At 40.6% G+C, this 26862-nt stretch overlaps 10 non-coding genes across 10 annotated transcripts; all 10 read right to left on the reverse strand.

Moving 5' to 3' along the window:
* Positions 1–1205: 1205 nt before the first annotated feature.
* On the reverse strand, positions 1206–1346 carry LOC140550402 (U4 spliceosomal RNA). The gene has a single exon (XR_011979106.1). It is a non-coding gene; the product is annotated as a U4 spliceosomal RNA (small nuclear RNA).
* Positions 1347–4094: 2748 nt separating this feature from the next.
* LOC140550372 (U4 spliceosomal RNA) lies at positions 4095–4235 on the reverse strand. The gene has a single exon (XR_011979077.1). It is a non-coding gene; the product is annotated as a U4 spliceosomal RNA (small nuclear RNA).
* Positions 4236–6673: 2438 nt separating this feature from the next.
* LOC140550444 (U4 spliceosomal RNA) lies at positions 6674–6814 on the reverse strand. Its single transcript, XR_011979145.1, has one exon. It is a non-coding gene; the product is annotated as a U4 spliceosomal RNA (small nuclear RNA).
* A 2437-nt stretch (positions 6815–9251) lies between these two features.
* Positions 9252–9392, reverse strand: LOC140550458 (U4 spliceosomal RNA). Its single transcript, XR_011979157.1, has one exon. It is a non-coding gene; the product is annotated as a U4 spliceosomal RNA (small nuclear RNA).
* Positions 9393–11828: 2436 nt separating this feature from the next.
* On the reverse strand, positions 11829–11969 carry LOC140550373 (U4 spliceosomal RNA). The gene has a single exon (XR_011979078.1). It is a non-coding gene; the product is annotated as a U4 spliceosomal RNA (small nuclear RNA).
* Positions 11970–15425: 3456 nt separating this feature from the next.
* Positions 15426–15566, reverse strand: LOC140550439 (U4 spliceosomal RNA). Its single transcript, XR_011979141.1, has one exon. It is a non-coding gene; the product is annotated as a U4 spliceosomal RNA (small nuclear RNA).
* Positions 15567–18004: 2438 nt separating this feature from the next.
* LOC140550502 (U4 spliceosomal RNA) lies at positions 18005–18145 on the reverse strand. Its single transcript, XR_011979197.1, has one exon. It is a non-coding gene; the product is annotated as a U4 spliceosomal RNA (small nuclear RNA).
* A 2437-nt stretch (positions 18146–20582) lies between these two features.
* On the reverse strand, positions 20583–20723 carry LOC140550374 (U4 spliceosomal RNA). Its single transcript, XR_011979079.1, has one exon. It is a non-coding gene; the product is annotated as a U4 spliceosomal RNA (small nuclear RNA).
* A 2437-nt stretch (positions 20724–23160) lies between these two features.
* LOC140550375 (U4 spliceosomal RNA) lies at positions 23161–23301 on the reverse strand. Its single transcript, XR_011979080.1, has one exon. It is a non-coding gene; the product is annotated as a U4 spliceosomal RNA (small nuclear RNA).
* A 2437-nt stretch (positions 23302–25738) lies between these two features.
* On the reverse strand, positions 25739–25879 carry LOC140550424 (U4 spliceosomal RNA). The gene has a single exon (XR_011979126.1). It is a non-coding gene; the product is annotated as a U4 spliceosomal RNA (small nuclear RNA).
* Between the last annotated feature and the right edge of the window lie 983 nt (positions 25880–26862).

Raw genomic sequence — 26862 nt, forward strand, 5'->3', positions numbered from 1 at the left:
AGTGAAACTTTCTGAGGGTTAAGCACGGGAGTTTTATATACGCTGTTGTAGGCTAGGATACTTTCTATTGTGAACACTGACTGTAACAGGTTTTCGCAGAAGCTTGTTCCGATAATCAAAAGAGCTGTCGCTGTACTTTCTATAGTGAACACTGAGTTTAACAGCTTTCCACATCCAATCAAAACAAATGTCGCTGTAATGGCTTAGCGGGTTCTACACGTGGACACCCCACTGTAGATAATTCGTGGTTTCCTAGTCCTTCTTATAAACCTCGGTGTTTATGTGACTCATTTGTTGTATTTGCCTGACTTGACCCTGGGTATAGACGGGTTTCTCTGTGACGTCATCACAGAGGCGGTCGCGCACCCCCGGGACAGAAAGCGACAGAGAGCAGCAGCCTGCACGCTATTGAGCAAAAATAACAAAGGGTTGTCTTGCAGTAAACTACAAAAAACGCAGAGAAGATGGATGGTTTAATATTCAGAGGGAAACCGTAAAGAGAATTTAAATCGAAAAAAAGAACAAATGAAAGCAAACAAACTGATCCAACTGAAACTGAATTTTATTATTGGGTCAAAAAGAAAACATTAGGAAATCTGCGATGATTCCAGCAGTTGACTGATCCAGTAACCCTGTGACTCGTGCCCTGTCAAGGGGGTTCTCCTGCCATACGTGCAATAATTTTGGATAGGCTCCGGTCCCACCGTGACTCCGAGCGGGAAGAAACAGAAAGTAAGATGAATGAGTAAGTTTGGTGCTAATGCTAAGCAGCTTGGCACTTAACAGAATTCGTTACAAAGCATAATGTGACATTTTTCTGCTTAACCCTTACTTCATTACTAGTCAGCCTTGATCTTGTACATTTGACCTAGAAACGAACCAGTAATAACAAACGCGAGGTCATGTTTAAAAACAATATAATCCTAGTGATGCACTTCGATATTACTGGAAGTCGATGTATATGAGTCTTAGAAAGCAATACTATTGTAAAAGTCTTATTTCATTAAGTTTTAGCTGTACAGGATCAAGCTATGAACTGGTCAACAACAGATTCCCCCCTTGTGGTTGCGTGCTTATTAGACTCAAAGACCTCGCTTCTATTTTAAGTCCGAAAGTATATAAAACACTGCATTGCATGTACCACATCCCTAATGACGCCAACCAAAAAACACTCTAACAAACCTATTTTTAACCAGACTCGACAATCCCCGTAGAGACTGTCAAAAATTGCCAGTACCGACTATATTGCAAGTCGTTACGGCGGGGTATTGGGTAAAGTTTTCAACTAGCAATAATCGCGCCTCGGATAAACCTCATAGGCTACGATACTACCACTGCGCAAAGCTGACTTCACGTTCCGTGGAGTTGAAGACTTTAGGGTCTGCGCTACTGACCTCACTGACGGTGTGTTCCCAAATCATGCTTAAAACCCTCTCAAACCACTAAACAAGGGGACTACACAACAGGTGAAGCTTTTTAACCAAAGTAATGTGCAAATCAACACTGCGAGTATTCATTTAGAAAAGTCCGCGTAAAGTTAACGAAAAGGCAGCGATGCATGTTGGGTAGCGAGAGGAGAGTGTTGGTAAATTAGCAGTAGAGGTAGGTATGAGTTTGGACAGTTAATTAGCATAGAAACATTGAGTAGGTTCCACAAAATAGCCCTTTTCCTATCCTCTGAACAACAAGCCAGAAGATCAGCTTGGATTATTTCGTTCAAGATATTTATTGCTGCATTGCAAGAAAAAAAATGAATGGCAAGTAACATAAAACACCTCATATGCAATCATGAATTTCAGAAATGCAACGAAAATTGATGCTTATGTAAGATTAATGATGTTTGTGTTATGCATTTGTTTTAACAAGAGGGATTCTCCTAAGTCAGGCAGGGGAAGTGTTCAGAAAGTCTCTGCAGGGACCGCTTTAAAGGTAAAGGTAAAGGTGCACGTATTTGTCACTGTACAGTGTGGACTGTACAGCGAAATGTGTCCTCCGCATTTAACCCATCTGGTAGTGAACACACACTCACACACACACATGTGTTAGGGGCAGTGAGTACACACACACACCCAGAGCGGTGGGCAGCCAACTCCAGCGCCCGGGGAGCAGAGAGGGTAAAGGGCCTTGCTCAAGGGCCCAACAGTGGCAGTTTGCCGAGCCCGGGAATCGAACCCACAACCCTGTTATCAATATCCCGGTGCTCTAACCGCTGAGCCACCACTGCCCCAATATTTTTGAATTTGGTGTATCCAAATCCCAGGCTGCTTTATGATGCCACCCCTGATTAAATCATTAAACTGTATCCGGTAGCTAAAACTGGTAAACAGAGGACCTCTAATTTAAAAAGGAGTGGAAAATGCTTCCTTTTTTCTGGTACCAACCTAGCCACTGTGTTTTGGACCAGCTGCAGGCGAGACAGGGTTGACTGCCCAGGAGCAACCACAGAATATGGTTTTGTGTAAAAAATATACCCATATGCATTTGTCGGTGAGTTCATATCTGTGATTGTTATTTACTATTCAATTCTAAGTTGTGTGGAGAGTTCACCTGGGCTTGGAAGTAAAATAGTTTTAGTAAATGAAATAATGAAACAGTTCATTTAATTAGACGTATTATCTATATCACTGTGCTATGTTAACCAGCGATTAAAAAAAATAGCAAATCAATACCTTAACAGGCGTGGTCTTTGTGCTCCATTAATTGACATTACCAGTTCATATAGGTGCCGAAAATTAGGAGATGTCGTGTTAACAGCAGTTACGGATCTGGGATTAGGATTTTATAAGTCCTATTTATGTGTATTTTGGGTGACAATATCTGATCCCAAATCCCAGATCCGCTTCATAGGTTTCTTTTTGCTTATGTTTTATCCTTTTGAAATGTGACGCAGTGAAACTTTCTGAGGGTTAAGCACGGGAGTTTTATATACGCTGTTTTAGGCTAGGATACTTTCTATTGTGAACACTGACTGTAACAGGTTTTCGCAGAAGCTTGTTCCGATAATCAAAAGAGCTGTCGCTGTACTTTCTATAGTGAACACTGAGTTTAACAGCTTTCCACATCCAATCAAAACAAATGTCGCTGTAATGGCTTAGCGGGTTCTACACGTGGACACCCCACTGTAGATAATTCGTGGTTTCCTAGTCCTTCTTATAAACCTCGGTGTTTATGTGACTCATTTGTTGTATTTGCCTGACTTGACCCTGGGTATAGACGGGTTTCTCTGTGACGTCATCACAGAGGCGGTCGCGCACCCCCGGGACAGAAAGCGACAGAGAGCAGCAGCCTGCACGCTATTGAGCAAAAATAACAAAGGGTTGTCTTGCAGTAAACTACAAAAAACGCAGAGAAGATGGATGGTTTAATATTCAGAGGGAAACCGTAAAGAGAATTTAAATCGAAAAAAAAGAACAAATGAAAGTAAACAAACTGATCCAACTGAAACTGAATTTTATTATTGGGTCAAAAAGAAAACATTAGGAAATCTGCGATGATTCCAGCAGTTGACTGATCCAGTAACCCTGTGACTTGTGCCCTGTCAAGGGGGTACTCCTGCCATACGTGCAATAATTTTGGATAGGCTCCGGTCCCACCGTGACTCCGAGCGGGAAGAAACAGAAAGTAAGATGAATGAGTAAGTTTGGTGCTAATGCTAAGCAGCTTGGCACTTAACAGAATTCGTTACAAAGCATAATGTGACATTTTGCTGCTTAACCCTTACTTCATTACTAGTCAGCTTTGATCTTGTACATTTGACCTAGAAACGAACCAGTAATAACAAACGCGAGGTCATGTTTAAAAACAATATAATCCTAGTGATGCACTTCGATATTACTGGAAGTCGATGTATATGAGTCTTAAAATGCAATGCTATTGTAAAAGTCTTATTTCATTAAGTTTTAGCTGTACAGGATCAAGCTATGAACTGGTCAACAACAGATTCCCCCCTTGTGGTTGCGTGCTTATTAGACTCAAAGACCTCGCTTCTATTTTAAGTCCGAAAGTATATAAAACACTGCATTGCATGTACCACATCCCTAATGACGCCAACCAAAAAACACTCTAACAAACCTATTTTTAACCAGACTCATCAGTCCCCGTAGAGACTGTCAAAAATTGCCAGTACCGACTATATTGCAAGTCGTTACGGCGGGGTATTGGGTAAAGTTTTCAACTAGCAATAATCGCGCCTCGGATAAACCTCATAGGCTACGATACTGCCACTGCGCAAAGCTGACTTCACGTTCCGTGGAGTTGAAGACTTTAGGGTCTGCGCTACTGACCTCACTGACGGTGTGTTCCCAAATCATGCTTAAAACCCTCTCAAACCACTAAACAAGGGGACTACACAACAGGTGAAGCTTTTTAACCAAAGTAATGTGCAAATCAACACTGCGAGCATTCATTTAGAAAAGTCCGCGTAAAGTTAACGAAAAGGCAGCGATGCATGTTGGGTAGCGAGAGGAGAGTGTTGGTAAATTAGAAGTAGAGGTAGGTATGAGTTTGGACAGTTAATTAGCATAGAAACATTGAGTAGGTTCCACAAAATAGCCCTTTTCCTATCCTCTGAACAACAAGCCAGAAGATCAGCTTGGATTATTTTGTTCAAGATATTTATTGCTGCATTGCAAGAAAAAAAATGAATGGCAAGTAACATAAAACACCTCATATGCAATCATGAATTTCAGAAATGCAACGAAAATTGATGCTTATGTAAGATTAATGATGTTTGTGTTATGCATTTGTTTTAACAAGAGGGATTCTCCTAAGTCAGGCAGGGGAAGTGTTCAGAAAGTCTCTGCAGGGACCGCTTTGAATTTGGTGTATCCAAATCCCAGGCTGCTTTATGATGCCACCCCTGATTAAATCATTAAACTGTATCCGGTAGCTAAAACTGGTAAACAGAGGACCTCTAATTTAAAAAGGAGTGGAAAATGCTTCCTTTTTTCTGGTACCAACCTAGCCACTGTGTTTTGGACCAGCTGCAGGCGAGACAGGGTTGACTGCCCAGGAGCAACCACAGAATATGGTTTTGTGTAAAAAATATACCCATATGCATTTGTCGGTGAGTTCATATCTGTGATTGTTATTTACTATTCAATTCTAAGTTGTGTGGAGAGTTCACCTGGGCTTGGAAGTAAAATAGTTTTAGTAAATGAAATAATGAAACAGTTCATTTAATTAGACGTATTATCTATATCACTGTGCTATGTTAACCAGCGATTAAAAAAAATAGCAAATCAATACCTTAACAGGCGTGGTCTTTGTGCTCCATTAATTGACATTACCAGTTCATATAGGTGCCGAAAATTAGGAGATGTCGTGTTAACAGCAGTTACGGATCTGGGATTAGGATTTTATAAGTCCTATTTATGTGTATTTTGGGTGACAATATCTGATCCCAAATCCCAGATCCGCTTCATAGGTTTCTTTTTGCTTATGTTTTATCCTTTTGAAATGTGACGCAGTGAAACTTTCTGAGGGTTAAGCACGGGAGTTTTATATACGCTGTTGTAGGCTAGGATACTTTCTATTGTGAACACTGACTGTAACAGGTTTTCGCAGAAGCTTGTTCCGATAATCAAAAGAGCTGTCGCTGTACTTTCTATAGTGAACACTGAGTTTAACAGCTTTCCACATCCAATCAAAACAAATGTCGCTGTAATGGCTTAGCGGGTTCTACACGTGGACACCCCACTGTAGATAATTCGTGGTTTCCTAGTCCTTCTTATAAACCTCGGTGTTTATGTGACTCATTTGTTGTATTTGCCTGACTTGACCCTGGGTATAGACGGGTTTCTCTGTGACGTCATCACAGAGGCGGTCGCGCACCCCCGGGACAGAAAGCGACAGAGAGCAGCAGCCTGCACGCTATTGAGCAAAAATAACAAAGGGTTGTCTTGCAGTAAACTACAAAAAACGCAGAGAAGATGGATGGTTTAATATTCAGAGGGAAACCGTAAAGAGAATTTAAATCGAAAAAAAAAGAACAAATGAAAGCAAACAAACTGATCCAACTGAAACTGAATTTTATTATTGGGTCAAAAAGAAAACATTAGGAAATCTGCGATGATTCCAGCAGTTGACTGATCCAGTAACCCTGTGACTCGTGCCCTGTCAAGGGGGTTCTCCTGCCATACGTGCAATAATTTTGGATAGGCTCCGGTCCCACCGTGACTCCGAGCGGGAAGAAACAGAAAGTAAGATGAATGAGTAAGTTTGGTGCTAATGCTAAGCAGCTTGGCACTTAACAGAATTCGTTACAAAGCATAATGTGACATTTTGCTGCTTAACCCTTACTTCATTACTAGTCAGCTTTGATCTTGTACATTTGACCTAGAAACGAACCAGTAATAACAAACGCGAGGTCATGTTTAAAAACAATATAATCCTAGTGACGCACTTCGATATTACTGGAAGTCGATGTATATGAGTCTTAAAAAGCAATGCTATTGTAAAAGTCTTATTTCATTAAGTTTTAGCTGTACAGGATCAAGCTATGAACTGGTCAACAACAGATTCCCCCCTTGTGGTTGCGTGCTTATTAGACTCAAAGACCTCGCTTCTATTTTAAGTCCGAAAGTATATAAAACACTGCATTGCATGTACCACATCCCTAATAACGCCAACCAAAAAACACTCTAACAAACCTATTTTTAACCAGACTCATCAGTCCCCGTAGAGACTGTCAAAAATTGCCAGTACCGACTATATTGCAAGTCGTTACGGCGGGGTATTGGGTAAAGTTTTCAACTAGCAATAATCGCGCCTCGGATAAACCTCATAGGCTATGACACTGCCACTGCGCAAAGCTGACTTCACGTTCTGTGGAGTTGAAGACTTTAGGGTCTGCGCTACTGACCTCACTGACGGTGTGTTCCCAAATCATGCTTAAAACCCTCTCAAACCACTAAACAAGGGGACTACACAACAGGTGAAGCTTTTTAACCAAAGTAATGTGCAAATCAACACTGCGAGCATTCATTTAGAAAAGTCCGCGTAAAGTTAACGAAAAGGCAGCGATGCATGTTGGGTAGCGAGAGGAGAGTGTTGGTAAATTAGAAGTAGAGGTAGGTATGAGTTTGGACAGTTAATTAGCATAGAAACATTGAGTAGGTTCCACAAAATAGCCCTTTTCCTATCCTCTGAACAACAAGCCAGAAGATCAGCTTGGATTATTTCGTTCAAGATATTTATTGCTGCATTGCAAGAAAAAAAATGAATGGCAAGTAACATAAAACACCTCATATGCAATCATGAATTTCAGAAATGCAACGAAAATTGATGCTTATGTAAGATTAATGATGTTTGTGTTATGCATTTGTTTTAACAAGAGGGATTCTCCTAAGTCAGGCAGGGGAAGTGTTCAGAAAGTCTCTGCAGGGACCGCTTTGAATTTGGTGTATCCAAATCCCAGGCTGCTTTATGATGCCACCCCTGATTAAATCATTAAACTGTATCCGGTAGCTAAAACTGGTAAACAGAGGACCTCTAATTTAAAAAGGAGTGGAAAATGCTTCCTTTTTTCTGGTACCAACCTAGCCACTGTGTTTTGGACCAGCTGCAGGCGAGACAGGGTTGACTGCCCAGGAGCAACCACAGAATATGGTTTTGTGTAAAAAATATACCCATATGCATTTGTCGGTGAGTTCATATCTGTGATTGTTATTTACTATTCAATTCTAAGTTGTGTGGAGAGTTCACCTGGGCTTGGAAGTAAAATAGTTTTAGTAAATGAAATAATGAAACAGTTCATTTAATTAGACGTATTATCTATATCACTGTGCTATGTTAACCAGCGATTAAAAAAAATAGCAAATCAATACCTTAACAGGCGTGGTCTTTGTGCTCCATTAATTGACATTACCAGTTCATATAGGTGCCGAAAATTAGGAGATGTCGTGTTAACAGCAGTTACGGATCTGGGATTAGGATTTTATAAGTCCTATTTATGTGTATTTTGGGTGACAATATCTGATCCCAAATCCCAGATCCGCTTCATAGGTTTCTTTTTGCTTATGTTTTATCCTTTTGAAATGTGACGCAGTGAAACTTTCTGAGGGTTAAGCACGGGAGTTTTATATACGCTGTTTTAGGCTAGGATACTTTCTATTGTGAACACTGACTGTAACAGGTTTTCGCAGAAGCTTGTTCCGATAATCAAAAGAGCTGTCGCTGTACTTTCTATAGTGAACACTGAGTTTAACAGCTTTCCACATCCAATCAAAACAAATGTCGCTGTAATGGCTTAGCGGGTTCTACACGTGGACACCCCACTGTAGATAATTCGTGGTTTCCTAGTCCTTCTTATAAACCTCGGTGTTTATGTGACTCATTTGTTGTATTTGCCTGACTTGACCCTGGGTATAGACGGGTTTCTCTGTGACGTCATCACAGAGGCGGTCGCGCACCCCCGGGACAGAAAGCGACAGAGAGCAGCAGCCTGCACGCTATTGAGCAAAAATAACAAAGGGTTGTCTTGCAGTAAACTACAAAAAACGCAGAGAAGATGGATGGTTTAATATTCAGAGGGAAACCGTAAAGAGAATTTAAATCGAAAAAAAAGAACAAATGAAAGCAAACAAACTGATCCAACTGAAACTGAATTTTATTATTGGGTCAAAAAGAAAACATTAGGAAATCTGCGATGATTCCAGCAGTTGACTGATCCAGTAACCCTGTGACTCGTGCCCTGTCAAGGGGGTTCTCCTGCCATACGTGCAATAATTTTGGATAGGCTCCGGTCCCACCGTGACTCCGAGCGGGAAGAAACAGAAAGTAAGATGAATGAGTAAGTTTGGTGCTAATGCTAAGCAGCTTGGCACTTAACAGAATTCGTTACAAAGCATAATGTGACATTTTGCTGCTTAACCCTTACTTTATTACTAGTCAGCTTTGATCTTGTACATTTGACCTAGAAACGAACCAGTAATAACAAACGCGAGGTCATGTTTAAAAACAATATAATCCTAGTGATGCACTTCGATATTACTGGAAGTCGATGTATATGAGTCTTAAAAAGCAATGCTATTGTAAAAGTCTTATTTCATTAAGTTTTAGCTGTACAGGATCAAGCTATGAACTGGTCAACAACAGATTCCCCCCTTGTGGTTGCGTGCTTATTAGACTCAAAGACCTCGCTTCTATTTTCAGTCCGAAAGTATATAAAACACTGCATTGCATGTACCACATCCCTAATGACGCCAACCAAAAAACACTCTAACAAACCTATTTTTAACCAGACTCATCAGTACCCGTAGAGACTGTCAAAAATTGCCAGCACAGACTATATTGCAAGTCGTTACGGCGGGGTATTGGGTAAAGTTTTCAACTAGCAATAATCGCGCCTCGGATAAACCTCATAGGCTACGATACTGCCACTGCGCAAAGCTGACTTCACGTTCCGTGGAGTTGAAGACTTTAGGGTCTGCGCTACTGACCTCACTGACGGTGTGTTCCCAAATCATGCTTAAAACCCTCTCAAACCACTAAACAAGGGGACTACACAACAGGTGAAGCTTTTTAACCAAAGTAATGTGCAAATCAACACTGCGAGCATTCATTTAGAAAAGTCCGCGTAAAGTTAACGAAAAGGCAGCGATGCATGTTGGGTAGCGAGAGGAGAGTGTTGGTAAATTAGAAGTAGAGGTAGGTATGAGTTTGGACAGTTAATTAGCATAGAAACATTGAGTAGGTTCCACAAAATAGCCCTTTTCCTATCCTCTGAACAACAAGCCAGAAGATCAGCTTGGATTATTTCGTTCAAGATATTTATTGCTGCATTGCAAGAAAAAAAATGAATGGCAAGTAACATAAAACACCTCATATGCAATCATGAATTTCAGAAATGCAACGAAAATTGATGCTTATGTAAGATTAATGATGTTTGTGTTATGCATTTGTTTTAACAAGAGGGATTCTCCTAAGTCAGGCAGGGGAAGTGTTCAGAAAGTCTCTGCAGGGACCGCTTTGAATTTGGTGTATCCAAATCCCAGGCTGCTTTATGATGCCACCCCTGATTAAATCATTAAACTGTATCCGGTAGCTAAAACTGGTAAACAGAGGACCTCTAATTTAAAAAGGAGTGGAAAATGCTTCCTTTTTTCTGGTACCAACCTAGCCACTGTGTTTTGGACCAGCTGCAGGCGAGACAGGGTTGACTGCCCAGGAGCAACCACAGAATATGGTTTTGTGTAAAAAATATACCCATATGCATTTGTCGGTGAGTTCATATCTGTGATTGTTATTTACTATTCAATTCTAAGTTGTGTGGAGAGTTCACCTGGGCTTGGAAGTAAAATAGTTTTAGTAAATGAAATAATGAAACAGTTCATTCAATTAGACGTATTATCTATATCACTGTGCTATGTTAACCAGCGATTAAAAAAAATAGCAAATCAATACCTTAACAGGCGTGGTCTTTGTGCTCCATTAATTGACATTACCAGTTCATATAGGTGCCGAAAATTAGGAGATGTCGTGTTAACAGCAGTTACGGATCTGGGATTAGGATTTTATAAGTCCTATTTATGTGTATTTTGGGTGACAATATCTGATCCCAAATCCCAGATCCGCTTCATAGGTTTCTTTTTGCTTATGTTTTATCCTTTTGAAATGTGACGCAGTGAAACTTTCTGAGGGTTAAGCACGGGAGTTTTATATACGCTGTTGTAGGCTAGGATACTTTCTATTGTGAACACTGACTGTAACAGGTTTTCGCAGAAGCTTGTTCCGATAATCAAAAGAGCTGTCGCTGTACTTTCTATAGTGAACACTGAGTTTAACAGCTTTCCACATCCAATCAAAACAAATGTCGCTGTAATGGCTTAGCGGGTTCTACACGTGGACACCCCACTGTAGATAATTCGTGGTTTCCTAGTCCTTCTTATAAACCTCGGTGTTTATGTGACTCATTTGTTGTATTTGCCTGACTTGACCCTGGGTATAGACGGGTTTCTCTGTGACGTCATCACAGAGGCGGTCGCGCACCCCCGGGACAGAAAGCGACAGAGAGCAGCAGCCTGCACGCTATTGAGCAAAAATAACAAAGGGTTGTCTTGCAGTAAACTACAAAAAACGCAGAGAAGATGGATGGTTTAATATTCAGAGGGAAACCGTAAAGAGAATTTAAATCGAAAAAAAGAACAAATGAAAGCAAACAAACTGATCCAACTGAAACTGAATTTTATTATTGGGTCAAAAAGAAAACATTAGGAAATCTGCGATGATTCCAGCAGTTGACTGATCCAGTAACCCTGTGACTCGTGCCCTGTCAAGGGGGTTCTCCTGCCATACGTGCAATAATTTTGGATAGGCTCCGGTCCCACCGTGACTCCGAGCGGGAAGAAACAGAAAGTAAGATGAATGAGTAAGTTTGGTGCTAATGCTAAGCAGCTTGGCACTTAACAGAATTCGTTACAAAGCATAATGTGACATTTTGCTGCTTAACCCTTACTTCATTACTAGTCAGCTTTGATCTTGTACATTTGACCTAGAAACGAACCAGTAATAACAAACGCGAGGTCATGTTTAAAAACAATATAATCCTAGTGATGCACTTCGATATTACTGGAAGTCGATGTATATGAGTCTTAAAAAGCAATGCTATTGTAAAAGTCTTATTTCATTAAGTTTTAGCTGTACAGGATCAAGCTATGAACTGGTCAACAACAGATTCCCCCCTTGTGGTTGCGTGCTTATTAGACTCAAAGACCTCGCTTCTATTTTAAGTCCGAAAGTATATAAAACACTGCATTGCATGTACCACATCCCTAATGACGCCAACGAAAAAACACTCTAACAAACCTATTTTTAACCAGACTCATCAATCCCCGTAGAGACTGTCAAAAATTGCCAGTACCGACTATATTGCAAGTCGTTACGGCGGGGTATTGGGTAAAGTTTTCAACTAGCAATAATCGCGCCTCGGATAAACCTCATAGGCTACGATACTGCCACTGCGCAAAGCTGACTTCACGTTCCGTGGAGTTGAAGACTTTAGGGTCTGCGCTACTGACCTCACTGACGGTGTGTTCCCAAATCATGCTTAAAACCCTCTCAAACCACTAAACAAGGGGACTACACAACGGGTGAAGCTTTTTAACCAAAGTAATGTGCAAATCAACACTGCGAGCATTCATTTAGAAAAGTCCGCGTAAAGTTAACGAAAAGGCAGCGATGCATGTTGGGTAGCGAGAGGAGAGTGTTGGTAAATTAGAAGTAGAGGTAGGTATGAGTTTGGACAGTTAATTAGCATAGAAACATTGAGTAGGTTCCACAAAATAGCCCTTTTCCTATCCTCTGAACAACAAGCCAGAAGATCAGCTTGGATTATTTCGTTCAAGATATTTATTGCTGCATTGCAAGAAAAAAAATGAATGGCAAGTAACATAAAACACCTCATATGCAATCATGAATTTCAGAAATGCAACGAAAATTGATGCTTATGTAAGATTAATGATGTTTGTGTTATGCATTTGTTTTAACAAGAGGGATTCTCCTAAGTCAGGCAGGGGAAGTGTTCAGAAAGTCTCTGCAGGGACCGCTTTAAAGGTAAAGGTAAAGGTGCACGTATTTGTCACTGTACAGTGTGGACTGTACAGCGAAATGTGTCCTCCGCATTTAACCCATCTGGTAGTGAACACACACTCACACACACACATGTGTTAGGGGCAGTGAGTACACACACACACCCAGAGCGGTGGGCAGCCAACTCCAGCGCCCGGGGAGCAGAGAGGGTAAAGGGCCTTGCTCAAGGGCCCAACAGTGGCAGTTTGCCGAGCCCGGGAATCGAACCCACAACCCTGTTATCAATATCCCGGTGCTCTAACCGCTGAGCCACCACTGCCCCAATATTTTTGAATTTGGTGTATCCAAATCCCAGGCTGCTTTATGATGCCACCCCTGATTAAATCATTAAACTGTATCCGGTAGCTAAAACTGGTAAACAGAGGACCTCTAATTTAAAAAGGAGTGGAAAATGCTTCCTTTTTTCTGGTACCAACCTAGCCACTGTGTTTTGGACCAGCTGCAGGCGAGACAGGGTTGACTGCCCAGGAGCAACCACAGAATATGGTTTTGTGTAAAAAATATACCCATATGCATTTGTCGGTGAGTTCATATCTGTGATTGTTATTTACTATTCAATTCTAAGTTGTGTGGAGAGTTCACCTGGGCTTGGAAGTAAAATAGTTTTAGTAAATGAAATAATGAAACAGTTCATTTAATTAGACGTATTATCTATATCACTGTGCTATGTTAACCAGCGATTAAAAAAACGTATTTGTCACTGTACAGTGTGGACTGTACAGCGAAATGTGTCCTCCGCATTTAACCCATCTGGTAGTGAACACACACTCACACACACACATGTGTTAGGGGCAGTGAGTACACACACACACCCAGAGCGGTGGGCAGCCAACTCCAGCGCCCGGGGAGCAGAGAGGGTAAAGGGCCTTGCTCAAGGGCCCAACAGTGGCAGTTTGCCGAGCCCGGGAATCGAACCCACAACCCTGTTATCAATATCCCGGTGCTCTAACCGCTGAGCCACCACTGCCCCAATATTTTTGAATTTGGTGTATCCAAATCCCAGGCTGCTTTATGATGCCACCCCTGATTAAATCATTAAACTGTATCCGGTAGCTAAAACTGGTAAACAGAGGACCTCTAATTTAAAAAGGAGTGGAAAATGCTTCCTTTTTTCTGGTACCAACCTAGCCACTGTGTTTTGGACCAGCTGCAGGCGAGACAGGGTTGACTGCCCAGGAGCAACCACAGAATATGGTTTTGTGTAAAAAATATACCCATATGCATTTGTCGGTGAGTTCATATCTGTGATTGTTATTTACTATTCAATTCTAAGTTGTGTGGAGAGTTCACCTGGGCTTGGAAGTAAAATAGTTTTAGTAAATGAAATAATGAAACAGTTCATTTAATTAGACGTATTATCTATATCACTGTGCTATGTTAACCAGCGATGAAAAAAAATAGCAAATCAATACCTTAACAGGCGTGGTCTTTGTGCTCCATTAATTGACATTACCAGTTCATATAGGTGCCGAAAATTAGGAGATGTCGTGTTAACAGCAGTTACGGATCTGGGATTAGGATTTTATAAGTCCTATTTATGTGTATTTTGGGTGACAATATCTGATCCCAAATCCCAGATCCGCTTCATAGGTTTCTTTTTGCTTATGTTTTATCCTTTTGAAATGTGACGCAGTGAAACTTTCTGAGGGTTAAGCACGGGAGTTTTATATACGCTGTTTTAGGCTAGGATACTTTCTATTGTGAACACTGACTGTAACAGGTTTTCGCAGAAGCTTGTTCCGATAATCAAAAGAGCTGTCGCTGTACTTTCTATAGTGAACACTGAGTTTAACACCTTTCCACATCCAATCAAAACAAATGTCGCTGTAATGGCTTAGCGGGTTCTACACGTGGACACCCCACTGTAGATAATTCGTGGTTTCCTAGTCCTTCTTATAAACCTCGGTGTTTATGTGACTCATTTGTTGTATTTGCCTGACTTGACCCTGGGTATAGACGGGTTTCTCTGTGACGTCATCACAGAGACGGTCGCGCACCCCCGGGACAGAAAGCGACAGAGAGCAGCAGCCTGCACGCTATTGAGCAAAAATAACAAAGGGTTGTCTTGCAGTAAACTACAAAAAACGCAGAGAAGATGGATGGTTTAATATTCAGAGGGAAACCGTAAAGAGATTTTAATTCGAAAAAAAAGAACAAATGAAAGCAAACAAACTGATCCAACTGAAACTGAATTTTATTATTGGGTCAAAAAGAAAACATTAGGAAATCTGCGATGATTCCAGCAGTTGAATGATCCAGTAACCCTGTGACTCGTGCCCTGTCAAGGGGGTTCTCCTGCCATACGTGCAATAATTTTGGATAGGCTCCGGTCCCACCGTGACTCCGAGCGGGAAGAAACAGAAAGTAAGATGAATGAGTAAGTTTGGTGCTAATGCTAAGCAGCTTGGCACTTAACAGAATTCGTTACAAAGCATAATGTGACATTTTGCTGCTTAACCCTTACTTCATTACTAGTCAGCTTTGATCTTGTACATTTGACCTAGAAACGAACCAGTAATAACAAACGCGAGGTCATGTTTAAAAACAATATAATCCTAGTGATGCACTTCGATATTACTGGAAGTCGATGTATATGAGTCTTAGAAAGCAATGCTATTGTAAAAGTCTTATTTCATTAAGTTTTAGCTGTACAGGATCAAGCTATGAACTGGTCAACAACAGATTCCCCCCTTGTGGTTGCGTGCTTATTAGACTCAAAGACCTCGCTTCTATTTTCAGTCCGAAAGCATATAAAACACTGCATTGCATGTACTTCATCCCTAATGACGCCAACCAAAAAGCACTCTAACAAACCTATTTTTAACCAGACTTGTCAGTCCCCGTAGAGACTGTCAAAAATTGCCAGTACCGACTATATTGCAAGTCGTTACGGCGGGGTATTGGGTAAAGTTTTCAACTAGCAATAATCGCGCCTCGGATAAATCTCATAGGCTACGATACTGCCACTGCGCAAAGCTGACTTCACGTTCCGTGGAGTTGAAGACTTTAGGGTCTGCGCTACTGACCTCACTGACGGTGTGTTCCCAAATCATGCTTAAAACCCTCTCAAACCACTAAACAAGGGGACTACACAACAGGTGAAGCTTTTTAACCAAAGTAATGTGCAAATCAACACTGCGAGCATTCATTTAGAAAAGTCCGCGTAAAGTTAACGAAAAGGCAGCGATGCATGTTGGGTAGCGAGAGGAGAGTGTTGGTAAATTAGAAGTAGAGGTAGGTATGAGTTTGGACAGTTAATTAGCATAGAAACATTGAGTAGGTTCCACAAAATAGCCCTTTTCCTATCCTCTGAACAACAAGCCAGAAGATCAGCTTGGATTATTTCGTTCAAGATATTTATTGCTGCATTGCAAGAAAAAAAATGAATGGCAAGTAACATAAAACACCTCATATGCAATCATGAATTTCAGAAATGCAACGAAAATTGATGCTTATGTAAGATTAATGATGTTTGTGTTATGCATTTGTTTTAACAAGAGGGATTCTCCTAAGTCAGGCAGGGGAAGTGTTCAGAAAGTCTCTGCAGGGACCGCTTTGAATTTGGTGTATCCAAATCCCAGGCTGCTTTATGATGCCACCCCTGATTAAATCATTAAACTGTATCCGGTAGCTAAAACTGGTAAACAGAGGACCTCTAATTTAAAAAGGAGTGGAAAATGCTTCCTTTTTTCTGGTACCAACCTAGCCACTGTGTTTTGGACCAGCTGCAGGCGAGACAGGGTTGACTGCCCAGGAGCAACCACAGAATATGGTTTTGTGTAAAAAATATACCCATATGCATTTGTCGGTGAGTTCATATCTGTGATTGTTATTTACTATTCAATTCTAAGTTGTGTGGAGAGTTCACCTGGGCTTGGAAGTAAAATAGTTTTAGTAAATGAAATAATGAAACAGTTCATTTAATTAGACGTATTATCTATATCACTGTGCTATGTTAACCAGCGATGAAAAAAAATAACAAATCAATACCTTAACAGGCGTGGTCTTTGTGCTCCATTAATTGACATTACCAGTTCATATAGGTGCCGAAAATTAGGAGATGTCGTGTTGACAGCAGTTACGGATCTGGGATTAGGATTTTATAAGTCCTATTTATGGGTATTTTGGGTGACAATATCTGATCCCAAATCCCAGATCCGCTTCATAGGTTTCTTTTTGCTTATGTTTTATCCTTTTGAAATGTGACGCAGTGAAACTTTCTGAGGGTTAAGCACGGGAGTTTTATATACGCTGTTTTAGGCTAGGATACTTTCTATTGTGAACACTGACTGTAACAGGTTTTCGCAGAAGCTTGTTCCGATAATCAAAAGAGCTGTCGCTGTACTTTCTATAGTGAACACTGAGTTTAACAGCTTTCCACATCCAATCAAAACAAATGTCGCTGTAATGGCTTAGCGGGTTCTACACGTGGACACCCCACTGTAGATAATTCGTGGTTTCCTAGTCCTTCTTATAAACCTCGGTGTTTATGTGACTCATTTGTTGTATTTGCCTGACTTGACCCTGGGTATAGACGGGTTTCTCTGTGACGTCATCACAGAGGCGGTCGCGCACCCCCGGGACAGAAAGCGACAGAGAGCAGCAGCCTGCACGCTATTGAGCAAAAATAACAAAGGGTTGTCTTGCAGTAAACTACAAAAAACGCAGAGAAGATGGATGGTTTAATATTCAGAGGGAAACCGTAAAGAGAATTTAAATCGAAAAAAAAAGAACAAATGAAAGCAAACAAACTGATCCAACTGAAACTGAATTTTATTATTGGGTCAAAAAGAAAACATTAGGAAATCTGCGATGATTCCAGCAGTTGACTGATCCAGTAACCCTGTGACTCGTGCCCTGTCAAGGGGGTTCTCCTGCCATACGTGCAATAATTTTGGATAGGCTCCGGTCCCACCGTGACTCCGAGCGGGAAGAAACAGAAAGTAAGATGAATGAGTAAGTTTGGTGCTAATGCTAAGCAGCTTGGCACTTAACAGAATTCGTTACAAAGCATAATGTGACATTTTGCTGCTTAACCCTTACTTCATTACTAGTCAGCTTTGATCTTGTACATTTGACCTAGAAACGAACCAGTAATAACAAACACGAGGTCATGTTTAAAAACAATATAATCCTAGTGATGCACTTCAATATTACTGGAAGTCGATGTATATGAGTCTTAAAAAGCAATGCTATTGTAAAAGTCTTATTTCATTAAGTTTTAGCTGTACAGGATCAAGCTATGAACTGGTCAACAACAGATTCCCCCCTTGTGGTTGCGTGCTTATTAGACTCAAAAACCTCGCTTCTATTTTCAGTCCGAAAGTATATAAAACACTGCATTGCATGTACTTCATCCCTAATGACGCCAACCAAAAAGCACTCTAACAAACCTATTTTTAACCAGACTTGTCAGTCCCCGTAGAGACTGTCAAAAATTGCCAGTACCGACTATATTGCAAGTCGTTACGGCGGGGTATTGGGTAAAGTTTTCAACTAGCAATAATCGCGCCTCGGTTAAACCTCATAGGCTACGATACTGCCACTGCGCAAAGCTGACTTCACGTTCCGTGGAGTTGAAGACTTTAGGGTCTGCGCTACTGACCTCACTGACGGTGTGTTCCCAAATCATGCTTAAAACCCCCTCAAACCACTAAACAAGGGGACTACACAACAGGTGAAGCTTTTTAACCAAAGTAATGTGCAAATCAACACTGCGAGCATTCATTTAGAAAAGTCAGCTTAAAGTTAACGAAAAGGCAGCGATGCATGTTGGGTAGCGAGAGGAGAGTGTTGGTAAATTAGAAGTAGAGGTAGGTATGAGTTTGGACAGTTAATTAGCATAGAAACATTGAGTAGGTTCCACAAAATAGCCCTTTTCCTATCCTCTGAACAACAAACCAGAAGATCAGCTTGGATTATTTCGTTCAAGATATTTATTGCTGCATTGCAAGAAAAAAAATGAATGGCAAGTAACATAAAACACCTCATATGCAATCATGAATTTCAGAAATGCAACGAAAATTGATGCTTATGTAAGATTAATGATGTTTGTGTTATGCATTTGTTTTAACAAAAGGGATTCTCCTAAGTCAGGCAGGGGAAGTGTTCAGAAAGTCTCTGCAGGGACCGCTTTGAATTTGGTGTATCCAAATCCCAGGCTGCTTTATGATGCCACCCCTGATTAAATCATTAAACTGTATCCGGTAGCTAAAACTGGTAAACAGAGGACCTCTAATTTAAAAAGGAGTGGAAAATGCTTCCTTTTTTCTGGTACCAACCTAGCCACTGTGTTTTGGACCAGCTGCAGGCGAGACAGGGTTGACTGCCCAGGAGCAACCACAGAATATGGTTTTGTGTAAAAAATATACCCATATGCATTTGTCGGTGAGTTCATATCTGTGATTGTTATTTACTATTCAATTCTAAGTTGTGTGGAGAGTTCACCTGGGCTTGGAAGTAAAATAGTTTTAGTAAATGAAATAATGAAACAGTTCATTTAATTAGACGTATTATCTATATCACTGTGCTATGTTAACCAGCGATAAAAAAAAATAACAAATCAATACCTTAACAGGCGTGGTCTTTGTGCTCCGTTAATTGACATTACCAGTTCATATAGGTGCCGAAAATTAGGAGATGTCGTGTTGACAGCAGTTACGGATCTGGGATTAGGATTTTATAAGTCCTATTTATGTGTATTTTGGGTGACAATATCTGATCCCAAATCCCAGATCCGCTTCATAGGTTTCTTTTTGCTTTTGTTTTATCCTTTTGAAATGTGACGCAGTGAAACTTTCTGAGGGTTAAGCACGGGAGTTTTATATACGCTGTTGTAGGCTAGGATACTTTCTATTGTGAACACTGACTGTAACAGGTTTTCGCAGAAGCTTGTTCCGATAATCAAAAGAGCTGTCGCTGTACTTTCTATAGTTAACACTGAGTTTAACAGCTTTCCACATCCAATCAAAACAAATGTCGCTGTAATGGCTTAGCGGGTTCTACACGTGGACACCCCACTGTAGATAATTCGTGGTTTCCTAGTCCTTCTTATAAACCTCGGTGTTTATGTGACTCATTTGTTGTATTTGCCTGACTTGACCCTGGGTATAGACGGGTTTCTCTGTGACGTCATCACAGAGGCGGTCGCGCACCCCCGGGACAGAAAGCGACAGAGAGCAGCAGCCTGCACGCTTTTGAGCAAAAATAACAAAGGGTTGTCTTGCAGTAAACTACAAAAAACGCAGAGAAGATGGATGGTTTAATATTCAGAGGGAAACCGTAAAGAGAATTTAAATCGAAAAAAAAGAACAAATGAAAGTAAACAAACTGATCCAACTGAAACTGAATTTTATTATTGGGTCAAAAAGAAAACATTAGGAAATCTGCGATGATTCCAGCAGTTGACTGATCCAGTAACCCTGTGACTCGTGCCCTGTCAAGGGGGTTCTCCTGCCATACGTGCAATAATTTTGGATAGGCTCCGGTCCCACCGTGACTCCGAGCGGGAAGAAACAGAAAGTAAGATGAATGAGTAAGTTTGGTGCTAATGCTAAGCAGCTTGGCACTTAACAGAATTCGTTACAAAGCATAATGTGACATTTTGCTGCTTAACCCTTACTTCATTACTAGTCAGCTTTGATCTTGTACATTTGACCTAGAAACGAACCAGTAATAACAAACGCGAGGTCATGTTTAAAAACAATATAATCCTAGTGATGCACTTCGATATTACTGGAAGTCGATGTATATGAGTCTTAAAATGCAATGCTATTGTAAAAGTCTTATTTCATTAAGTTTTAGCTGTACAGGATCAAGCTATGAACTGGTCAACAACAGATTCCCCCCTTGTGGTTGCGTGCTTATTAGACTCAAAGACCTCGCTTCTATTTTAAGTCCGAAAGTATATAAAACACTGCATTGCATGTACCACATCCCTAATGACGCCAACCAAAAAACACTCTAACAAACCTATTTTTAACCAGACTTGTCAGTCCCCGTAGAGACTGTCAAAAATTGCCAGTACCGACTATATTGCAAGTCGTTACGGCGGGGTATTGGGTAAAGTTTTCAACTAGCAATAATCGCGCCTCGGATAAACCTCATAGGCTACGATACTGCCACTGCGCAAAGCTGACTTCACGTTCCGTGGAGTTGAAGACTTTAGGGTCTGCGCTACTGATCTCACTGACGGTGTGTTCCCAAATCATGCTTAAAACCCTCTCAAACCACTAAACAAGGGGACTACACAACAGGTGAAGCTTTTTAACCAAAGTAATGTGCAAATCAACACTGCGAGCATTCATTTAGAAAAGTCCGCGTAAAGTTAACGAAAAGGCAGCGATGCATGTTGGGTAGCGAGAGGAGAGTGTTGGTAAATTAGAAGTAGAGGTAGGTATGAGTTTGGACAGTTAATTAGCATAGAAACATTGAGTAGGTTCCACAAAATAGCCCTTTTCCTATCCTCTGAACAACAAGCCAGAAGATTAGCTTGGATTATTTCGTTCAAGATATTTATTGCTGCATTGCAAGAAAAAAAATGAATGGCAAGTAACATAAAACACCTCATATGCAATCATGAATTTCAGAAATGCAACGAAAATTGATGCTTATGTAAGATTAATGATGTTTGTGTTATGCATTTGTTTTAACAAAAGGGATTCTCCTAAGTCAGGCAGGGGAAGTGTTCAGAAAGTCTCTGCAGGGACCGCTTTGAATTTGGTGTATCCAAATCCCAGGCTGCTTTATGATGCCACCCCTGATTAAATCATTAAACTGTATCCGGTAGCTAAAACTGGTAAACAGAGGACCTCTAATTTAAAAAGGAGTGGAAAATGCTTCCTTTTTTCTGGTACCAACCTAGCCACTGTGTTTTGGACCAGCTGCAGGCGAGACAGGGTTGACTGCCCAGGAGCAACCACAGAATATGGTTTTGTGTAAAAAATATACCCATATGCATTTGTCGGTGAGTTCATATCTGTGATTGTTATTTACTATTCAATTCTAAGTTGTGTGGAGAGTTCACCTGGGCTTGGAAGTAAAATAGTTTTAGTAAATGAAATAATGAAACAGTTCATTTAATTAGACGTATTATCTATATCACTGTGCTATGTTAACCAGCGATAAAAAAAAATAACAAATCAATACCTTAACAGGCGTGGTCTTTGTGCTCCGTTAATTGACATTACCAGTTCATATAGGTGCCGAAAATTAGGAGATGTCGTGTTGACAGCAGTTACGGATCTGGGATTAGGATTTTATAAGTCCTATTTATGTGTATTTTGGGTGACAATATCTGATCCCAAATCCCAGATCCGCTTCATAGGTTTCTTTTTGCTTTTGTTTTATCCTTTTGAAATGTGACGCAGTGAAACTTTCTGAGGGTTAAGCACGGGAGTTTTATATACGCTGTTGTAGGCTAGGATACTTTCTATTGTGAACACTGACTGTAACAGGTTTTCGCAGAAGCTTGTTCCGATAATCAAAAGAGCTGTCGCTGTACTTTCTATAGTTAACACTGAGTTTAACAGCTTTCCACATCCAATCAAAACAAATGTCGCTGTAATGGCTTAGCGGGTTCTACACGTGGACACCCCACTGTAGATAATTCGTGGTTTCCTAGTCCTTCTTATAAACCTCGGTGTTTATGTGACTCATTTGTTGTATTTGCCTGACTTGACCCTGGGTATAGACGGGTTTCTCTGTGACGTCATCACAGAGGCGGTCGCGCACCCCCGGGACAGAAAGCGACAGAGAGCAGCAGCCTGCACGCTTTTGAGCAAAAATAACAAAGGGTTGTCTTGCAGTAAACTACAAAAAACGCAGAGAAGATGGATGGTTTAATATTCAGAGGGAAACCGTAAAGAGAATTTAAATCGAAAAAAAAGAACAAATGAAAGTAAACAAACTGATCCAACTGAAACTGAATTTTATTATTGGGTCAAAAAGAAAACATTAGGAAATCTGCGATGATTCCAGCAGTTGACTGATCCAGTAACCCTGTGACTCGTGCCCTGTCAAGGGGGTTCTCCTGCCATACGTGCAATAATTTTGGATAGGCTCCGGTCCCACCGTGACTCCGAGCGGGAAGAAACAGAAAGTAAGATGAATGAGTAAGTTTGGTGCTAATGCTAAGCAGCTTGGCACTTAACAGAATTCGTTACAAAGCATAATGTGACATTTTGCTGCTTAACCCTTACTTCATTACTAGTCAGCTTTGATCTTGTACATTTGACCTAGAAACGAACCAGTAATAACAAACGCGAGGTCATGTTTAAAAACAATATAATCCTAGTGATGCACTTCGATATTACTGGAAGTCGATGTATATGAGTCTTAAAATGCAATGCTATTGTAAAAGTCTTATTTCATTAAGTTTTAGCTGTACAGGATCAAGCTATGAACTGGTCAACAACAGATTCCCCCCTTGTGGTTGCGTGCTTATTAGACTCAAAGACCTCGCTTCTATTTTAAGTCCGAAAGTATATAAAACACTGCATTGCATGTACCACATCCCTAATGACGCCAACCAAAAAACACTCTAACAAACCTATTTTTAACCAGACTTGTCAGTCCCCGTAGAGACTGTCAAAAATTGCCAGTACCGACTATATTGCAAGTCGTTACGGCGGGGTATTGGGTAAAGTTTTCAACTAGCAATAATCGCGCCTCGGATAAACCTCATAGGCTACGATACTGCCACTGCGCAAAGCTGACTTCACGTTCCGTGGAGTTGAAGACTTTAGGGTCTGCGCTACTGATCTCACTGACGGTGTGTTCCCAAATCATGCTTAAAACCCTCTCAAACCACTAAACAAGGGGACTACACAACAGGTGAAGCTTTTTAACCAAAGTAATGTGCAAATCAACACTGCGAGCATTCATTTAGAAAAGTCCGCGTAAAGTTAACGAAAAGGCAGCGATGCATGTTGGGTAGCGAGAGGAGAGTGTTGGTAAATTAGAAGTAGAGGTAGGTATGAGTTTGGACAGTTAATTAGCATAGAAACATTGAGTAGGTTCCACAAAATAGCCCTTTTCCTATCCTCTGAACAACAAGCCAGAAGATTAGCTTGGATTATTTCGTTCAAGATATTTATTGCTGCATTGCAAGAAAAAAAATGAATGGCAAGTAACATAAAACACCTCATATGCAATCATGAATTTCAGAAATGCAACGAAAATTGATGCTTATGTAAGATTAATGATGTTTGTGTTATGCATTTGTTTTAACAAAAGGGATTCTCCTAAGTCAGGCAGGGGAAGTGTTCAGAAAGTCTCTGCAGGGACCGCTTTGAATTTGGTGTATCCAAATCCCAGGCTGCTTTATGATGCCACCCCTGATTAAATCATTAAACTGTATCCGGTAGCTAAAACTGGTAAACAGAGGACCTCTAATTTAAAAAGGAGTGGAAAATGCTTCCTTTTTTCTGGTACCAACCTAGCCACTGTGTTTTGGACCAGCTGCCGGCGAGACAGGGTTGACTGCCCAGGAGCAACCACAGAATATGGTTTTGTGTAAAAAATATACCCATATGCATTTGTCGGTGAGTTCATGTCTGTGATTGTTATTTACTATTCAATTCTAAGTTGTGTGGAGAGTTCACCTGGGCTTGGAAGTAAAATAGTTTTAGTAAATGAAATAATGAAACAGTTCATTTAATTAGATGTATTATCTATATCACTGTGCTATGTTAACCAGCGATGAAAAAAAATAACAAAATAAATACCTTAACAGGCGTGGTATTTGTGCTCCATTAATTGACATTACCAGTTCATATAGGTGCCGAAAATTAGGAGATGTCGTGTTGACAGCAGTTACGGATCTGGGATTAGGATTTTATAAGTCCTATTTATGTGTATTTTGGGTGACAATATCTGATCCCAAATCCCAGATCCGCTTCATAGGTTTCTTTTTGCTTATGTTTTATCCTTTTGAAATGTGACGCAGTGAAACTTTCTGAGGGTTAAGCACGGGAGTTTTATATACGCTGTTTTAGGCTAGGATACTTTCTATTGTGAACACTGACTGTAACAGGTTTTCGCAGAAGCTTGTTCCGATAATCAAAAGAGCTGTCGCTGTACTTTCTATAGTGAACACTGAGTTTAACAGCTTTCCACATCCAATCAAAACAAATGTCGCTGTAATGGCTTAGCGGGTTCTACACGTGGACACCCCACTGTAGATAATTCGTGGTTTCCTAGTCCTTCTAATAAACCTCGGTGTTTATGTGACTCATTTGTTGTATTTGCCTGACTTGACCCTGGGTATAGACGGGTTTCTCTGTGACGTCATCACAGAGGCGGTCGCGCACCCCCGGGACAGAAAGCGACAGAGAGCAGCAGCCTGCACGCTATTGAGCAAAAATAACAAAGGGTTGTCTTGCAGTAAACTACAAAAAACGCAGAGAAGATGGATGGTTTAATATTCAGAGGGAAACCGTAAAGAGAATTTAAATCGAAAAAAAAGAACAAATGAAAGCAAACAAACTGATCCAACTGAAACTGAATTTTATTATTGGGTCAAAAAGAAAACATTAGGAAATCTGCGATGATTCCAGCAGTTGACTGATCCAGTAACCCTGTGACTCGTGCCCTGTCAAGGGGGTTCTCCTGCCATACGTGCAATAATTTTGGATAGGCTCCGGTCCCACCGTGACTCCGAGCGGGAAGAAACAGAAAGTAAGATGAATGAGTAAGTTTGGTGCTAATGCTAAGCAGCTTGGCACTTAACAGAATTCGTTACAAGCATAATGTGACATTTTGCTGCTTAACCCTTACTTCATTACTAGTCAGCTTTGATCTTGTACATTTGACCTAGAAACGAACCAGTAATAACAAACGCGAGGTCATGTTTAAAAACAATATAATCCTAGTGATGCACTTCGATATTAATGGAAGTCGATGTATATGAGTCTTAGAAAGCAATGCTATTGTAAAAGTCTTATTTCATTAAGTTTTAGCTGTACAGGACCAAGCTATGAACTGGTCAACAACAGATTCCCCCCTTGTAGTTGCGTGCTTATTAGACTCAAAGACCTCGCTTCTATTTTAAGTCCGAAAGTATATAAAACACTGCATTGCATGTACCACATCCCTAATGACGCCAACCAAAAAACACTCTAACAAACCTATTTTTAACCAGACTCGACAGTCCCCTTAGAGACTGTCAAAAATTGCCAGTACCGACTATATTGCAAGTCGTTACGGCGGGGTATTGGGTAAAGTTTTCAACTAGCAATAATCGCGCCTCGGATAAACCTCATAGGCTACGATACTGCAACTGCGCAAAGCTGACTTCACGTTCCGTGGAGTTGAAGACTTTAGGGTCTGCGCTACTGACCTCACTGACGGTGTGTTCCCAAATCATGCTTAAAACCTCTCAAACCACTAAACAAGGGGACTACACAACAGGTGAAGCTTTTTAACCAAAGTAATGTGCAAATCAACACTGCGAGCATTCATTTAGAAAAGTCCGCGTAAAGTTAACGAAAAGGCAGCGATGCATGTTGGGTAGCGAGAGGAGAGTGTTGGTAAATTAGAAGTAGAGGTAGGTATGAGTTTGGACAGTTAATTAGCATAGAAACATTGAGTAGGTTCCACAAAATAGCACTTTTCCTATCCTCTGAACAACAAGCCAGAAGATCAGCTTGGATTATTTCGTTCAAGATATTTATTGCTGCATTGCAAGAAAAAAAATGAATGGCAAGTAACATAAAACACCTCATATGCAATCATGAATTTCAGAAATGCAACGAAAATTGATGCTTATGTAAGATTAATGATGTTTGTGTTATGCATTTGTTTTAACAAAAGGGATTCTCCTAAGTCAGGCAGGGGAAGTGTTCAGAAAGTCTCTGCAGGGACCGCTTTGAATTTGGTGTATCCAAATCCCAGGCTGCTTTATGATGCCACCCCTGATTAAATCATTAAACTGTATCCGGTAGCTAAAACTGGTAAACAGAGGACCTCTAATTTAAAAAGGAGTGGAAAATGCTTCCTTTTTTCTGGTACCAACCTAGCCACTGTGTTTTGGACCTTGGTCTTTGTGCTCCATTAATTGACATTACCAGTTCATATAGGTGCCGAAAATTAGGAGATGTCGTGTTGACAGCAGTTACGGATCTGGGATTAGGATTTTATAAGTCCTATTTATGTGTATTTTGGGTGACAATATCTGATCCCAAATCCCAGATCCGCTTCATAGGTTTCTTTTTGCTTATGTTTTATCCTTTTGAAATGTGACGCAGTGAAACTTTCTGAGGGTTAAGCACGGGA

Source organism: Salminus brasiliensis, chromosome 2 (genome assembly GCF_030463535.1).
Source record: "Salminus brasiliensis chromosome 2, fSalBra1.hap2, whole genome shotgun sequence".
In the NCBI taxonomy this organism is placed as follows: Eukaryota; Metazoa; Chordata; class Actinopteri; order Characiformes; family Bryconidae; genus Salminus; species Salminus brasiliensis.